Source organism: Balaenoptera ricei, chromosome 12 (genome assembly GCF_028023285.1).
Source record: "Balaenoptera ricei isolate mBalRic1 chromosome 12, mBalRic1.hap2, whole genome shotgun sequence".
NCBI lineage: Eukaryota > Metazoa > Chordata > Mammalia > Artiodactyla > Balaenopteridae > Balaenoptera > Balaenoptera ricei.
This window is the reverse complement of record NC_082650.1, coordinates 81,991,251-82,010,490: the sequence shown is the minus strand read 5'-3', so window position 1 is coordinate 82,010,490 and position 19,240 is coordinate 81,991,251.

Sequence of the window (19,240 nt, the reverse complement as noted above, 5' to 3'; positions counted from 1 at the left end):
TGAAACATGGAAGGTAAGTATTCAATCTAATTTTTATTGCAAACAAAGGCAGGTTGAATATGTCACATGCGAAGAAAGGAAATGCATTTTCATCTACAGCATGGCATGCTAATTTTCAGATTGAAAAGACCATGTATTTAAATATCTTCTTTGGGGCTTCCCTGGTGGCGCAGTGGTTGAGAATCTGCCTGCCAATGCAGGAGACACGGGTTCGTGCCCTGGTCTGGGAAGATCCCACATGCCGCAGAGCAACTGGGCCCGTGAGCCACAACTACTGAGCCTGCGCGTCTGGAGCCTGTGCTCCGCAACAAGAGAGGCCGCGATAGTGAGAGGCCCGCGCACCGCGATGAAGAGTGGCCCCCGCTTGCCACAGCTAGAGAAAGCCCTCGCACAGAAACGAAGACCCAACACAGCCATAAATAAATAAAAATAAAAATTATTAAATATCTTCTTTGAAATCTTCCTAAAGAGTACAGGAAATCATTGACTTAGGGTCGATATAATTTAAAATATACTGACTGAGCATGTTGAGACTTTATTCTCCATACTATTTTCTAACATGCCTTTCTTACGTTCAGCTTGGCCCAGTTGACTATAAAATTCCACTTGAAACCATTTCCTTTCAAATCGCTGCACTGGGACCATCAAGAGATCTTTTGCTGAGGGACCCCTCTGAAAGGATATGACACTGAGTTAGGCTGAGAAAAAGCTGTAAAGAACTGGCAATTTCACTTACTTGTATAAAAACATATAAAATATTGACCGGCAATAGTATCTTCTCTTGGAACTATCAAAAGCAAGGCAAAACAGATAAACAACTTTTATTTTTTGAATTTTCTTTTATTTATTTGAATTTTATATGGCAGGTTCTTATTAGTTATCCATTTTATACATATTAGTGTATATATGTCAATCCCAATCTCCCAATTCATCCCACCACCACCACCCACCCTCACATGTGTCTTTTTGAATTATGGTTCTCTCTGTCCAGTAGTGGGATTGCTGGGTCATATGGTAGTTCTATTTTTAGTTTTTTAACGAACCTCCATACGGTTCTCCAAAGTGGCTGTATCAACTTAAATTCCCACCAACAGTGCAAGAGGGTTCCCTATTCTCCACACTCTCTCCAGCATTTATTGTTTGTAGATTTTTTGATGATGGCCATTCTGACTGGTGTGAGGTGATACCTCATTGTAGTTTTGATTTGCATTTCTCTAATAATTAGTGACGTTGAACAGCTTTTCATGTGCCTCTTAGCCATCTGTATGTCTTCTTTGGAGAGATGTCTGTTTAGGTCTTCTGCCCATTTTTGGATTGGGTTGTTTGTTTTTTTAATATTGAGCTGCATGAGCTGTTTATATATTTTGGAGATTAATCCTTTGTCTGTTGATTCGTTTGCAAATATTTTCTCCCATTCTGAGGCTTTTCTTTTCGTCTTGTTTATAGTTTCTTTTGCTGTGCAAAAGCTTTTAAGTTTCATTAGGTCCCATTTGTTTATTTTTGTTTTTATTTCCATTACTCTAGAAGGTGGGTCAAAAAAGATCTTGCTGTGATTTATGTCAAAGAGTGTTCTTCCTATGTTTTCCTCTAAGAGTTTTATAGTGTCTGGTCTTACATTTAGGTCTCTAATCCATTTTGAGTTTATTTTTGTGTATGGTGTTAGAGAATGTTCTAATTTCATTCTTTTACATGTAGCTGTCCAGTTTTCCCAGCACCACTTATTGAAGAGACTGTCTTTTCTCCATTGTATATCCTTGACTCCTTTGTCATAGATTAGTTGACCATAGGTGCGTGGGTTTATCTCTGGGCTTTCTATCCTGTTCCATTGATCCATATTTCTGTTTTTGTGCCAGTACCATATTGTCTTGATTACTATGGCTTTGTAGTGTAGTCTGAAGTCAGGGAGTCTCATTCCTACAGCTCTGTTTTTGTTTCTCAAGACTGTTTTGGCTATTTGGGGTCTTCTGTGTCTCCGTACAAATTTTAAGATTTTTTTGTTCCAGTTCTGTAAAAAATGCCATTGGTAATTTGGTAGGGATTGCATTGAATCTGTAGATTGCTTTGGGTAGTAGAGTCATTTTCACAATTTTGATACTTCCAGTCCAAGAACATGGTACCTCTCTCCATCTGTTTGTGTCATCTTTGATTTCTTTCACCAGTGTCTTATAGTTTTCTGAGTAAAAGTCATTTACCTCTATAGGAAGGTTTATTCCTAGGTATGTTGTTCTTTTTGTTGCAATGGTAAATGGGATTGTTTCCTTAATTTCTCTTTTTGATCTTTCATTGTTAGTGTATAGGAATGCAAGAGATTTCCGTGCATTCATTTTGTATCCTGCAACTTTACCAAATTCACTGATTAGCTCTAGTGGTTTTCTGGTAGTGTTTTTAGGATTTTCTATGTATAGTATCATGTCTTCTGCAAACTGTGACAGTTTTACTTCTTCTTTTCCATTTTGTATTCCTTTAATTCTTTTCTTTCTCTGATTGCCATGGCTAGGACCTCCAAAACTATGTTGAATAATAGTGGTGAGAGTGGACATCCTTGTCTTGTTCCTGATCTTAGAGGAAATGCTTTCAGTTTTTCACCATTGAGAATGATGTTTGCTGTGGGTTTGTCATATATGGCCCTTATTATGTTGAGGTAGGTTCCCTCTCTGCCCACTTTCTGGAGAGTTTTTATCATACATCGGTGTTGAAGTTTGTCAAAAGCTTTTTCTGCATCTATTGAGATGATCATATGGTTTTTATTCTTCAATTTGTTAATATGGTGTATCACATTGATTGATTTGCGTATATTGAAGAATCCTTGCATCCCTGGGATAAATCTCACTTAATCGTGGTGTATGATCCGTTTAATGTGTTGTTGGATTCTGTCTGTTAGTATTTTGTTCAGGATTTTTGCATCTATGTTCATCAGTGATATTGGTCTGTAATTTTTTTGGTGGTATCTTTGTCTGGTTTTATTATCAGGGTGATGGTGGCCTCGTAGAATGAGTTTGGGAGTGTTCTTTCCTCTGAAATTTTTTGGAAGAGTTTGAGAACGATGGGTGTTAGCTGTTCTCTAAATGTTTGATAGAATTCACTTGTGAAACCGTCTGGTCCTGGACTTTTGTTTGTTGGAAGATTTTTAATCACAGTTTCAATTTCATTACTCATGATTGGTCTGTTCATGTTTTCTATTTCTTTCTGGTTCAGTCTTGGAAGGTTATGTGTTTCTAAGAATTTGACCATTTCTTCCAGGTTGTCCATTTTATTGGCATAGAGTTGCTTGTAGTAGTCTCTTATGATGCTTTGTATTTCTGCGGTGTCTGTTGTAACTTATCCTTTCTCATTTCTAATTTTATTGATTTGAATCCTCTCCTTGTTTTTCTTGATGAGTCTGTCTAAAGGTTTATCAATTTTGTTTATCTTCTCAAAGAACCAGCTTTTAGTTTTATTGATCTTTGCTATTGTTTTCTTTGTTTCTATTTCATTTATTTCTGCTCTGATCTTTATGATTTCTTTCCTTCTGCTACCTTTGGGTTTTGTTTGTTCTTCTTTCTCTAGTTCCTTTAAGTGTAAGGATAGTCTGTTTATTTGAGATTTTTCTTGTTTCTTGAGGTAGGCCTGTATTGCTATAAACTTCCCTCTTAGAACTGCTTTATCTGCATTCCATATGTTTTGGATCATCGGTTTTTTTTGTCATTTGTCTCTAGGTGTTTTTTGATTTCCTCTTTGATTTTTCAGTGATCTTTTGGTTATTTAGTAATGTATTGTTTAACCTCCATGTGCTGCTTTTTTTTTTTAATGTTTTTTTCCCTGTAACTGATTCCTAATCTCACAGCATTGTGGTGAGAAAAGATGCTTGATATGATTTCAACTTTCTTAAATTTACTGAGGCTTAATTTGTGACCCAAGATGTGACTTATCCTGGAGAATGTTCCATGTGCACTTGAGAAGAAGGTGTATTCTGTTGTTTTTGGATGGAATGTCCTATAAATATCAATTAAATCTACTATCTGGTCTATTTTGTCATTTAAAGCCGTGTTTCCTTATTAATTTTCTGTCTGAATTATCTGTCTACTGGTGTAAGTGATGTGTTAAAGTCCCCCGCTATTACTGCATTACTGTCGAGTTCCTCTTTTATAGCTGTTGGCATTTGCCTAATGTATTGAGGTGCTCCTATGTTGGGTGCATATACATATATAATTGTTATGTCTTCTTCATGGATTGATCCCTTGATCATTATGTAGTGTCCTTCCTTGTCTCTTGTAACATTCTTTATTTTAAAGTCTATTTTGTCTGATATGAGTATTGCTACTCTAGCTTTCTTTTGATTTCCACTTTCATGGAATATCTTTTTCCATCCCCTCACTTTCAGTCTGTGTGTGTCCCGAAGTCTGAAGTGGATCTCTTGTATACAGCATATAGATGGGTGTTGTTTTTCTATCCATTCAGTGAGCCTGTGTCTTTTGGTTGGAGCATTTAATCCATTCACATTTAAGGTAATTATCTATATGTATGTTCCTATTACCATTTTCTTAATTGTTTTGGGGTTGCTTTTGTAGGTCCTTTTCTTCTCTTGTGTTTCCCACTTAAAGAAGTTCCTTTAACATTTGTTGTAGAGCTGGTTTGGTGGTGCTGCATTCTCCTAACTTTTGCTTGTCTGTAAAGCTTCTGATTCCTCTGTCAAATATGAATGAGATCCTTGATAGATAGAGTAATCTTGGTTGTAGTTTCTTCCCTTTCATCACTTTAAATATATCATGCCACTCCCTTCTGGCTTGTAGAATTTCTGCTGAGAAATCAGCTGGTAGCCTTATGGGAGTTCCTTTGTATATTATTTGTCATTTTTCTCTTGTTGCTTTTAATAATTTGTTATCTTTAATTTTTGTCAATTTAATTACTATGTGTCTCAGCATGTTTCTCCTTGGGTTTATCCTGCCTGGAACTCCTCTGTGCTTTCTGGACTTGGGTGGCTTTTTCATTTCCCATGTTAGGGAAGTTTTCAACTATAATGTCTTCAAATATTTTTCTGAGTCCTTTCTCTCTCTCTCTCTTCTCCTTCTGGGACCCCTATAACGTGAATGTTGGTGCATTTAATGTTGTCCCAGAGGTCTCTTAGGCTGTCTTCATTTCTTTTCATTCTTTTTTCTTTATTCTGTTCTGCAGCTGTGAATTCCACCATTCTGTCTTCCAGGTCACTTATCTGTTCTTCTGTCTCAGTTATGTTGCTATTGATTCCTCTCAGTGTATTTTTCATTTCAGTTATTGTTTTGTTCATCTCTGTTTGTTTGTTTTTTAATTCTTCTAGGTGTTTGTTCTTTAATTCTTCTAGATTTTTAAAATATTTCTTGCATCTTCTCAATCTTTTCCTGCATTCTTCTTCTGAAGTCCTGGATCATCTTCACTATCATTTTCTCCAGAAAAAGAATTCAGCCTATTGCCACTTCGTTTAATTATTTTTCTGGGGTTTTATCTTGTTCCTTCATCAGGTACATAGTCCTCTGCCTTTTCATTTTGTCTATCTTTCTGTGCATGTGGTTTTCATTCCACAGGCTGCAGGATTGTAGTTCTTCTTGTTTCTGCTGTCTTCGCTCTGGTGGATGAGGCTAAGAGGCTTGTGCAAGCTTCCTGATGGGAGGGACTGGTGGTGGGTAGAGCTGGGTGTTGCTCTGGTGGGCAGAGCTCCATAAAACTTTAATCTGCTTGTCTGCTGATGGGTAGGGCTGAGTTCCCTCCCCGTTGGTTGTTTGGTCTGTGGCAACCCAGCACTGGAGGCTACAGGATCTTTGGTGGGGCTAATGGCAGACTCTGGGAGAGCTCATGCCAAGGAGTACTTCCCAGAACTTCTGTTGCCAGTGTCCTTGTCCCCATGGTGAGCCACAGCCACCCCCTGCCTCTGCAGGAGACCCTCCAACACTAGCAGGCAGGTCTGGTTCAGTCTCCTATGGGGTTACTGCTCCTTCCCCTGGGTCCTGATGTGAACATTGCTTTGTGTGTGCCCTCCAAGAGTGGAGTCTCTGTTTCCCCCAGTCCTGTTGAAGTCCTGCAATCAAATCCTGCTAGCCTTCAAAGTCTGATTATCTGGGAATTCCTCCTCCTGGCTGGACCCCCAGGTTGGGAAGCCTGAATGGGGCTCAAAACCATCACCCCAGTGGGTGGACTTCTGTTGTATAATTGTTCTCCAGTTTGTGAGTCAACCACCTAGCGGTTATGGGATTTGATTTTATCGTGATTGTGCCCCTCTTACTGTCTCATTGTGGTTTCTCCTCTGTCTTTGGATGTGGGATATCTTTTTTGGCGAGTTCCAGTGTCTTCCTGTCAATTATTGTTCAGCAGTTAGTTATGATTCTGGTGCTCTCACAAGAGGGAGTGAGCTCATATCCTTCTACTCTGCCCCCAAACAACTTTTAATATAAATGTAAATGAAATAAATATTCAGGTTTGAGATTTCTTCTGCTTAGAAACTAACATGATAGTCTCACAGCATGTTTTCTGTGTGGACATTTGTTTTGGATTATGAATTATCTGTAGTAGTATATGGTTGAACATTTTGAATATGAAGTATTTCAGAAGAGGCATCACTCTCATAACATAGTCAACATGACTAGGGACTGACCAATGGACAGTTTGGTCTTTTCTTTCTGTTTTCCACTGCAAAATAAATAAATAAATATATATATATATATATATATATATATATATATATATATATATATATATACTTTATGAGTAGAAATTATAATAAATGTTTAAAGAACAATTGCTAAAATTTTGTGATGGCTTACTCTGATCCAGCAACTGCCTCTGCAAAGGGTTTTACATATACTGATTCTCGCCAAACTCCTAGTGTGAGTATTGCTTTGTCTCCATTGTGCGTATGAGAAAACTGAGGTGCAAATTGATAAAGTTAACTTGCCTAACGTCTCAGAGCCAGTAATTGGAAGAACACAGATTTGAACCCAGCTCTGGGTTCTTATTTTCTGCTCTGCAGGAATGAAGAAGCGCCAAATAACTCTACCAAATACTTTCAGGAAATTTGAAGTTAAAGATCAATAGAAATTTCTCAGTAATTATGGTACTGCTACCCAAGGGTTGAAGCAAAAGAGAAAAAAAATAAAACAAACAGTGGTCTCTTTGCAGTACAGACGAAATCTTCATACTTTCGTGTATTGTCTTTTCCATCATGGAGATTATAATAGAGCTAAGGTTCAGGGATACTGGAGGAGGCAAACATGTGAAATGATAGATATAACTTGATGGTTGATAATAATACCAGGAGGCACCAAGGGGTTCAGGATAGCAGCTCTGTGCAAAAACAGATGAGGCTTGTAAAGAGGAATGGGTTATGATGCAGAAAACATGTGAACCTCTGTTAAGTACAGTTTTTGCAAGTTTTCAACGTCCCTAATACTAATAAAAATATATATACTTTGGGCTCTGTGGTTATTATGCTTTATGGTACAAGGCTGGAAAACGCTCACTTTCAATTCATACCATTTTAGAGAAAGATTTCTCCTATTTACAAATTGAGGGAAATTGTTGTGGCTAAAAGTCAGGTTCTTTTTTATAGCAGTCTGCTTATTTTAACATTTACTGATTTCTTACAGGTATGCTGGGAAAAGCTATATTTCTCAGAATCTAGTCATGTAGTAAAATAATATTATAGAATCCATGTTACTTTAGTTGTCACCTTAGGAAAGACTGATTCCCAGAGCAACTTAGCTGTGATTGGAGTTGAAGTTATTTCAGTTGATTTAAAGGCAGAGCGTACAGAATATATTTAAAATTTCAATTTCTCCTTCTTCGGTTATGTCAGTCAAGGGAAACACAGTATAACCTTTTCCTTCTTTAAATATTTATACCTCACTTCTAAAGTATTCTAAGGAAGGGAGCAACTTATGTGCAAAGTTCAGCATCAGCAGTCTGAAAATACCCGGAAGTGCCTCGTTGTCTGCAAAGCACGGAGCCTTCCCTATTCTGGGTGAATCAACAAAAATTAAAACAGCTAATTTTTCAGAGCCAACTATGTACTAGATTTTGCTAGGAAATGGGGTAATTAAAAATATTCTTTCACCAAAAAAAAAAAATATATATTCTTTAAGCTAGAGTCTTTAGCTTAAACTTTCAAAGAACCTACGATCCAAATATTGCCAAGTTTATTTAAGTGATTACAGGCACACATAACACCGCTTTTGTTGTTGTTACATGCTGTTACGTGATACTGAGTTCTGGTTCTCCTGTTGAAAATGGTATTTCTGGCTTCCCCTCTTCCTGCTGCCTCTTCATGGTGTTGCTCTTCATGGACCAGAGCTGGATCCACTTCCTGTTTCTTGAGTCTCCTGCCGGTAACATCTAGTGTTAAACATTAAGCTTGAATCCAGACTTTTCTGTGAACTTCATTCTCAAATGTCTCTTATCCTCATAGACGTCACTTCCTGGAGACCTCATTGGCTTCCCAATACCAGTTTATCCAAAATAACCTCGAGTCTGCCTTACCAAATAAAATTCCACTCAATTCTGACAATATTTCCAACCTACTTTCAACGCTTTTAGCTCCTTTCTTCACCTTGTCTTTGATTTCTCCCTTGGCTGCTCCCTCAGTTAAAATCTGGGCTATTCTTTGTAGTTGCTTTCTTCTCTACCATCCACCAGACCACTTGGCAATCAAGTTGTCTTTCTCTCAAAGTATCATTCCAGTCTCCTATCTGGTTTCTCTGGAGATAGGGAAGTATTTCCTTCTCACTTGAATCTGGAGGCAGGCAGTCCAGAGGGAGTGCAGTGGCTCTATGATATTGTCAATGCCTCAACCTCCCCCCATCTTCCTTCTCCACCACCCTTAGAGCATGGGTTTCATCTTTCAGGTAGCAAGATGGTGGCTCCAGCTCCAACATCCAAGATGGTGGTTTCCAGAGAGAAAGAAGAAGGAAAGGGTTGGGGGTAAATGGCAGTATAGGTTAGCAGGTTCAGCCCCTTCAAAGACCTATCTTGGAGACCTCACTCTACAACTTTCCTTTCCTTAACATTGGTCACCCTAGTCTTCAAGGGAAAGGACAAAGGAGTTTTTTATTTAGGTAAATTGTCACTCACAATTCAGGTTTCTGTCAGCGTGGAGAAAGGGGGACTAGATACTGAGCAGGTGTCTGGCCTTAATTTTAGCAAAGATAAGTTGTTCATTCATTCACTTCAAAACTTTCATTCCCAAATTCCTAATTTGTAAAAAATTGGGAGTTTGGGATTAAAATATACACATTACTATATATAAAATAGATAACCAACAAGGACCTACTGTATAGCACAGGGAACTATACTCAATATCTTGTAATAACCTGTAATGGAAAAGAATCTAAAAAAGAATATATATATATATATATATATATATATATATATATATATATATATATGTAACTGAATCACTTTGCTGTACATCTGAAACTAATACAACATTGTAATTCAAGTACATTTCAATAAATTGTTTTAAAAAACACAAAAATTTTTATTTATTTATTTTAAATGTTTAAGATACTTGGAAAGCAGAGGTTAAAAAAGACACAATCCTTGTCCTAGAGAATATCACAGATAACTATCGGTACTAGACAAAATAAACAGATAATCATAATGCAATATATATAATACGGAAAACAGGACAGTATTTTTAAACAGGAGGTGCACAAAGGAGATGTCATTAATCTTCACTTGGGTGGGGACAAGTACATATTTGTGAAGGACAATGTACGTAAGCTGCATGAGGAGAGGAACAACAGGCATGTTGTTTGCAGTTGTGCCTCTACATCTAGACTTATATCTGGCACATAGTTAGCATTCAGTAAATATTTGCTTTAAAAGAGAATGAAAGTTGGGACAGCAAAGAAAAGGAGAGGGAATGGAGAGCAGGCCAGGCTATGGGAGCAATATGTGTTAAGATACAGGACAGTGAGTTTAGGATGTTCAGGCAAATTCAAGAGCTTGGCATGATACGTAAGGTCCCAGTTGGAAATACGCAGGAGTTGAGACTAGACCGGAGGCAGCAGGGAAATCCTGAGGAAGTTTTATGATAAGCAAAGGTGTGCGACTTTTAACCTAAAGGGAAAATCGACTCTTTGAAGGATCTTAAGCAAAACATCAGTTAGTGTGATTTTTGCATTTGGGACATAATTCACATGGTGGAGTAGAAAATGAAGAGTGTTGGATATGGGGAATGGAGGCAATATGGAGATACAGCAACCAGTAAACCAGACAAGACATGATAAGATCCTGAACTAAGGCAACGATGGCTGTGGGAATGGAGTAGGAGGGAAAAGATGAGAGGTATTCACTCTCTCCTCTTCTTCACCTACCTTCTACCATGGTCTGTCTTGCCCTGCGGAATCCCCTTCACTATTTCTTCTTTCCTTACCTTCTCTCCCCACCTGCCTAAATTCCATGCATCTTTTAAGATCTCTGCAAACATTTGCTCTCAAACTTTTCTCTTCCCTACATTAAATTTGGACTATCCTCTCTTCTAAACCTCTCAAACATTTTTTTTTCTTTCAAGATATTACCTGCACTATTATAAATACATGGTATGTTTTATTGATTCCCCTGTATTTTAAGACACCCAAGCACAGGAATTGCGTCTTACTCATTTCTCTGTATTCGCAGATCCATGAACAATTTTGAGGACACCGTGGACAGCCAATAAGTGTTCGAAAATGAATGAAGACAGTATGATTACATAATGCACTATATCAGGGAGGTCTGTTCTAGGATTTAACTAGTGTTGTCTCACTTGTTAGCTTGATGACCTTGCAAATAATTTACTTTTCTGGTCAGCAGCCTGAGCATGTAAGGAGACCATGATATTCTTCCTTCCTCAATTCATTTGTGTAACAAATATTTATTGAATACTTGCCCATCAGTCACTATGTTCAGTATCTGGAAAACAAGCATGAATAAAACATGGCCTCCACCTTAAAGGAATATCAATCTAGAGAGACACGTCCACTGATCAGGGGAAGTAACCGTTATAGAGTCTAGGACATCATTAAGGGGAAAGTTTGTGTGTATGCATGTGTATGCGTAGGTTAGAGTTCAAAGAAGTGACAGAAGAGAGAGCGGGAGGTAGGAAAGTTCTAATTAGTCCTTGAGTCTGAAAAAATGAGTAAGATTATGCTATGTAAGAAAAGGAGAAGAGCATTTTCACTGGAGAAAGTAGTATGAAAAAAGCAACAGAAACGTGAATGAGCATAGCTGCCTACAAGAATCATTGTACTTTGGACTGGCCCGCTGTGTGGAATAGAAGATTGGCAGGGGCAGAGGACAGATGCTAGATCTTGAAAGATTCATGGAAAATGCTAAGGGACTTACAGTTCATGCTTGAGACCCCCAGGAGATTTTTACTATCTGTTTATATGTTTTCTAGCCAAATTTCAGGTGCAAAGTGTTAGGATAATCATGCTCATTGGTTCAAGGCAACTCTTTCAATTTTCCCCTTCATCTTCCTGTGCCAATTCTAACTTCTTCCCATAGCATTATACCATCTAAAGATAGGAACATTAATGCAATATTATTAACTAATAGCCACATTTTAATGTTCCCAATTATACCATAATGACTTTTATAGCTGGTGTTCCTGATCCAGAAAATCTTCAAAGGTCATACACTGCAGTTGAAAGCTCATGCAGTCTTTCTCTAGTTGCCTATAATCTCAAACTATGCTCAGACTTTTTTGTTTTATTTTTTATAATATTGAATTTTTGATGAGAACAGGCCAGCTTTCTTCTAGAAGTCACACGTATTTAATTTTTCTGATTGTTTCTTCATGGTTAGATTCAAGTCAAACATTTTTCAAGGATGTTACATAGATAATATCTTTGGGTATGTGACTTATGTATACATATATGACATTTTTCTGTCTGTCTTTTTCTGTTTTTTACTCTTCTCCTTCAACACAGTTTTGAAAATCTACCATGATGGCTACATATACCTAGTTACTCTGCCTTTTACCACAGGAAACTCTTTGTCCCTGGGCTGTATTTCTCAGCCTATCTCTTACCAATGTCTCCAGTGATGGAGAGTAAGGCTGCATCCAGCTTGTGGTGATCAAAGACAACACCACGTGAATATCTGTGTTCATATCTCCAAAATACAGTTTTTAAACAGAAGAGTAACATGATCAGATATATGTTTTTGGAAGATCACACTTGTGCCAGTATGGAAGATTTATTAGTGGGGAAGAGAGTGGAGCCAAGAAAGCAGTTGGGAGACAAATAACATAATTAAGGAGAGAGATGTGGGAGGCTGACTTAGGACAGCCCTAGTAGTTGCCATGGTGAGAAGGGGGACAGAGGGACATTACAGAGACAGAATCCACAGAACTATACTCAAAGGCTCTCACCATTTGAGAAAGACCTTCCCCTTCTCCTTATCACCCAGACTCCTTTGTGATGTTGAAAGGGGAATGAATACTGGACCTGAAATTTTTAGGTAAAATGAGGAAATAAAGTCAATGTCCTTAATCATTTGCATAGTGAGACGTATTTGAACTCTAGGAGGAAGGAATGCCTGGAAGAGAGTAGTGCCTCAGGAACAGGTTCTAGGAAACTACAGTGCCTCCCAGACTAACAGAGAAGCTTGAGCTTGGGGTGCAGTCCATAGTTTAATTCATTTTGGAATGTCCAGACAATTATTCCTTTATCCCATGTATCCTTTGTATAAGGAAGCCAATTAGTAAATTTTGGTAGGAAGGGGAAAAAAGAAAGCTACAGGAAGGTCATAGTTAAGAATGTATTCTCTAGAGAGTTAAAATGCCTGAGCAGGGGCTTCCCTGGTGGCGCAGTGGTTAAGAATCTGCCTGCCAATGCAGGGGACACGGGTTCGAGCCCTGGTCCGGGAAGATCCCACATGCTGCGGAGCAACTAAGCCCGTGAGCCACAACTACTGAGCCCACGTGCCACAACTACAGAAGCCCACGTGCCCCAACTACTGAAGCCCACGTGCCTAGAGCCTGTGCTCCGCAACAAGAGAATCCACTGCAATGAGAAGCCCCCGCACTGCAAGGAAGAGTAGCCCCCGCTCGCAGCAACTAGAGAAAGCCTGCACGCAGCAACGAAGACGCAAGGCGGCCAAAAATAAATTAAAAAAAAAAAAAAAAAAAAAAAAAAACCTGAGCAGGAAGGACGGGGAATCCTGTTTTCCACGTAGACAACAATTACAATGTCAGCATCTGTCTGATGTAACTACTTTGGAACTGTGGACTCTGTTCAAAGCTTGCAACATCTAGGGGAAGTCCTGGATGATTAATAACCCTTTATTTTGGTCAACTTCAGATCTTGGGGCAGCAGGGCATTTACAGCTACCTATCCCCTAGCCCACAGCCACGTGGCAGGCAGCCGTACACGTGTTCCTTGGGCAGTTTTCATGCAGCTTGTGGGAGTCAGGGTGGGCAATAAGGATGTTGTCCTCCAAGTATTGGGGATCCATTTTCTGATTGCCGATTGCTGCTTCTGATTGTGGAGTTCAGACACAGAGATGGGCAGAAATTGTTGCAAACCTTTCCCCTTCCTGCTGAAGTGACTTTCAGGGGATTTAAAGATCCGGTGCCTGTTTTTTTTCCCCTTTCATTTTTCTCTTTTTTCCTCCTTTGGGAGCCAGACAATTAAGGGTTAGGACATTCAAAAGCAATTACATATAAAAGGGAATTTAGAAAGTCATTACACATGCCCAGGGAAAGGTGCAGACTCAGAAAAGACCTAAGACCTTAAGTTTACACCTCAGGCTTATTGTTGGCCAGAAAAACCCTACAGCAAGAAAACAAGTAAACAAACCAAACAAAAAAAGAGAATGAGAAACCCCCAGCACCCTGGGGAAGGGAAATTCTCTAAATTCCAGTTACCACATTAAATGATTCAAATGTCCAGTTTTTAACAACAACAACAGAAACAAAAAGACAACACATAAGATGAAACTTAAGTATGGCCTATTCAAAGAAAAAATAAATCTACAGAAACCATCTCTGAGAAATACCAGATGGAGACAAAAACTTCACACTCAATAGGAGGGCTAGTATTAAACACAAACAAAAACCCAAACACCTATCAGAAGGTAACAAGTGTTGGTGAAGATGAGGAGAATTTGGCACTCTCATACACCGCCAGTGGAAATATAAAATGGTCCAATGGCTGTGGAAAACAGAATAGCAGTCCCTCCAAAAATTTAAAACATGAATTACTATATGATCCAGCAATTTCACTTCTGGGTATATACCCAAAAGAATTGAAAGCAGGAACTTGAGAAGATATTTGTACTCCCATGTTCATAGCAGGTCTATTGATATAGCCCAAAGATGGAAGGAACCAGGTGCCCATCAGTAAATGAATGGAAGCACAAATTGTGGTGTATACATACAATGGAATATTATTCAGTCTTAAAAAGGAAAAAAAGTCTGGTACATGCTGCTACATGGATGAACCTTGAAAACACGCTAAGTAAAATAAGCCAGTAAGAAAAGGTCAAATACTGTATCATGTCACTCATATGAAGTACCTAGAATAATTGAATTAATAGAAACAGAAAGTAGGATGGTAGTTGCCATGGGGAATATGTGGAGTTATTGTTTAATGAGTACACAGTTTCCCATTTACAAGATGAAAACAGCTCTGGATGTGGATGGTGTGAAGATTGCACAACAATGTAAATGCACTTAATGCTACTGAACTGCACATATAAACATGGTTAAAATGGTAAATTTTATGTTATTTTATATGTTTTCATAATTAGAAAAATAGGACCTATTTTCTAGAGCCTGAGAGCCTGGGTGTGACCCAAACTCTCTCACCCACCCACTGGATGACCATAAGCACCTTACTTAACTTCTGTTCTCATATTTGTCAAATGGAGGTAACAATATTCCTTGCCTTATAAGTTGTTGTGTGGATTAATTGAGGTAAATTACGTAAAGCACTTAGAACAAAACTTCACCCATTAAAAGTGCTCAAAAAGATCTAGAAAGTGCTGTTATTCAAAGGTATTTGTCAAGAAAATTATTAAAGGAAAAACAGACAATTGCTAGCAATTTGAATTTTTTAAGTAAGTATTCCTTTACATTCATTCTTATGATGGTTGTTTAAAAACAGTTATCTCACATATAAATCTATTGTAATTTAGACAAGTTTTTTTTGGTTTTTTTTCCTGAAATAGGTTTAACTAACACTTGTGTGTAGAGTTGAATGCAGTGTTAGTTTCTCCATTCCAGGTATCTCATGGCTCTGTAATTAAATTAGTTTCATAATGTAATATTATTTTCTTAGAATTAGTCATTATGGAAAACAAAGACATTTTTCCACATTCTGAACCTCTTTGAACATCCATAGAACACTGTTTTTCAAACTGCAGAGCTGAATCTTTTACAGTGGTTGGACAATAGTTATTTTTAAATGATAGAATAGGAATATTATTAATGTTTGTGTTTTCCTTACTATAATTGCTAGGTTTGGGGAGATCTTGTAAAAGAAATCTCAGTCTACTGGGATGTGATTTAAAAAATGTACAGATTATGAGAATGGGTTTATATATCACAGATACGCTCTGAATCCAGGCTGTGTCATTTAATTGTTCTATGGTCCATGAGCCTCATTTTGTCATCATTTAAATAGGGTGAATAATACCTATTATAAACCTGGCTTTAAGATTTATAAGAAATCATGAATGTATGTAAAGCTCAAAAGTAAGAAACACTATTTTTCACAAATATCTGCTAAGTATCTCTGAAGGAGGATTATGTCTCCCCAACCTGAAGACATCAGACTTAGCCACGTGTCTTAACTTCTTTGGCCAGTGTGAGTGGAATGTGTTTCAATTGTAGGCAGAAGCCTTAAGGACCAGCATATGGTTTCTCCACATACCACAAGAAAGGACAATGTTCTGCTTAGAATCTGCTTCATCATCTTAGGTCCTGGGTGAAGACAATGTGTAGCAGAACCACAGCTGACTTAGAATGAGAATGTACACTTGGTGTGAGCAAAAATTAAAGTGCTGATGATTTTACAAAACAAAAAAAGTGGAATAGAATAGTAAATAATAGAAAACATTCAACTGCATAGTGCTAAGGGTGAGTATTATTCTGTGATGCTTTTGTTTGCATTTCAGTTGTGTGTGCGTATGTGTTTGTACCAAGATGTAACTTAAAAAATGTATTTCTTTACTGTGTCAATTAAAAACATCTTTGAAAAACAAGGTGGGGTTTTAGAAGTCAAGAGGAATTGTTTCTATTTATAATGCTGCTTTAGAAAACAAAGTGTGATTAATTCAAATAATACAAGGTATAAAAGAGTCCATGTATTTCAGGCAAAGCTGTATTTTTTTTTAAGCTGTATTTTTTAAATCAGTTAGGTCATTGCCTCAATAATTATGTTTGAACTCAGTTTATTACAAATGGATTTTTCCACCCCTCGAAATGCAATAAACTATGTGTGGTTGATCCCTTGGTCTCAATTATCACATACAGTTCTGGGGGGTCATGTTCCAGGGAGCAGAGACGCTGCACTTACATATTCTTCCTTCAGTGGAAATGTTCCAGGATGTCCTGGATGATCTTCTGCTCAGGCCATGCAGAAGGGGTGTCTGTATGGAAACTGGAAGGTTCTAACTGACTTGTGAAGTCCTTTCTATCTCTCGGGTCCTAGGATTCTGTAGGTGTGTAAGCTTCTGACCTTCAGCCGCAGGCACGGGAAGGCTCATGCTCTCATTGACCTGTTCCTGCTACTTCACATTATTGACATTGACTCGTAGTTGGGTTTCACATCTTGATGGCACGCTATTTTCAGCTGCTTGGCCGAAAACACCAATCCCTGTGCATCCATTTTCCACTTCTTAGTTATTTAGGACATTACTAAATTGTATGAAGCTCAGGGGACAGAATTTAAGGAAAGCATTCTGTATGAGGCTGACACTGCAGAAATACTAAGGGACTGAGAATCACGAGAGAGTGGCCACTGATCTGGACCAAACAATGACCAAACCCCACTCCCTTTGCACAACATGCCGTGCATGGTGCTGGAGGGCATCTCACCGAAGGGCGACATTTTACGGGGCTAAGTTGTAGGTCTTCATGTCGATCACCTAAGTCATCCCTGTGACCCAGTTTCCTCTCTACCAAGCAGGTCTGACCACCTGCATCTGGAAATATGAGCAAAACACTATGCTATTCTTAGAGAAAAACACTGGGGCAGACCTAGCTGGGAAGTATGCAATTATTTACACAAGCATTTCCATTGCAAATCTAGTATTATTACAGCGACTATCACACAAGGAAAGGTGTAGTTCTGAAACCTTGTACAAGCCCCTGTGTCCTTGTCTTCTGAAGTAAAATGCTGACTCAATAGTTAATGACTGGGGAATGTGAAGATGTAGAAACATCTGCCACATAGCAGAATCACCAAACTCACAGTTCCCTGAAAGATATAGATAAAGGCCTGATGCAGATTCCTAAGTGGTTTTTACAGGAAACAGACCCCCTCCAGATGAAAACTACTGACCACAAGAACATAGACCCTAGACTGGTTGAAACCAGAAGGTTGATGATGCTTGAAACTTCACCTTGATGCCAACCAATCTGAGAATTGTCAATGAGCTGCCCAAGCCCTGCTCCTTGAACACTATAAAACTCCTCACTACCCCCTCCAGGGTGGGTCACACAGTCTTGAGGGCATTAGCCCACTGTGGCCTCCTTTGCCTAGCAAAGAAATAAAGGCTGCTCATTTCTACTTCACCCAAACTCTGTCTCTGTGTTTCTGTTAGGCACCAGTGAACACAGTCTGAGTTTCTGCAACAGAATTTTTGGGGCTTGGCTAGGATCGACTCATGGGCAGGCGTCCCCGCCTCGCCCCTCAGCTTGATCAGACACTCTGAGGTTTCTCTCTACACCAGCCTCCTTTGGGAGAGTCGGGGGTTGGAGGACTCCTCTGGAGGCCAGATTGCCAGGGATCGCCTGCCGTAGGGCTGTGCCCTGATCATACCCAGACTGCCTTCTTGGTAGTTGGAGCTCTGGGGTGGGGATGAAAGAGAGGATAGAGGCTGCCCTAACAGCTGCCAAGGCCCCCTTTTCCTTGAGGGCATTCTCCTCTCCTGCCTGCAATGGTCTGGACTTCCTGCTCTGATAAAATATTTTGGGGAAGGAGAAAGGTAGCATTTGGGACATCATGACACCTCTGCCAGCACTTCAGTAAGTCTCCCGGTGTGCATTCTGAGGCCCCTCAACCTTGTCTATTTGGGGAAACTTTTGTTTCCCTGCTGGGGATTTTTTACATCTCATTTGTAAGGTGCCACTTGGACTAAGGCCATGGGCTTAGTGGGACTTGGAAGTCAATTGAGCATTGGGCTGTTTGGGTTTTTTGTTTGTTTGTTTTGGTTTGGTTTTTTGTTTGTTTTTGTTTTTTGTTTGTGGCTTCCATTTGGCTGGCAAGGATTTGGTTTGCCTTGGGTTTTGCCTGAGAGTGTTTAATCTGACTCAACATGGGATGTCCTTCTTCTTTGATTCCATCTGACAGCCCCCTAGGGAAAATTTTGGCAGACTGGTCAACCTATAATTATAAACCTATAAATAAGAAAAAATAATTTAACACCGTGTGGTCACAGTATTCTTTAGACTCTGGAGAAAATTTGTTGAGATGAAACTCTTTTGAAATTCCAAAACTGGTCCTTTTTGCATGTGCAGTCAGAGAAAGCTGGCTTAATAAAATACTTTTTTTCATAACACTGACCCTGAGAGAACAAGATATTCTTAGGAGAAAACTTGAAATTAACTCTTATCATGACCTTGAAGTACAAACACAGCCCATTTTGGCTGGGACTTCAGCCTTGGGTTAATTAGTAGAACTTCAAGCCAAGAGGGAAAAAAAGGAGGGAAGAAAAAGAAGCCTTTTAAAATCAAATGTGTAAATTTGACTATTCTGACTGTTATTCATACACTGATAAGTTTAATTGCAATGCCTGATTCATGAAATATAAAAAGATGAAACAATGATATCTCTGTCTGGATATATGTATGTCTCCGTATGTGTCTTTGTCTTTGGACAATATTGCTGAGGTTAATTTGTAAATGAGCTCCATTTGATTGGCTTAAAGAAAAGTAAGTGCTTACAAATGAAACAAATCTAAATTTACCTACTTTTGCTTCTTGCAAGAGGGAAACTAAAGATGTTTGCGTTTATTAGACACATGTCTCATACCACTTTGAAAAAAGAAATTGTGCTTTGGGAAAATGCATGTTTATAGAATATGT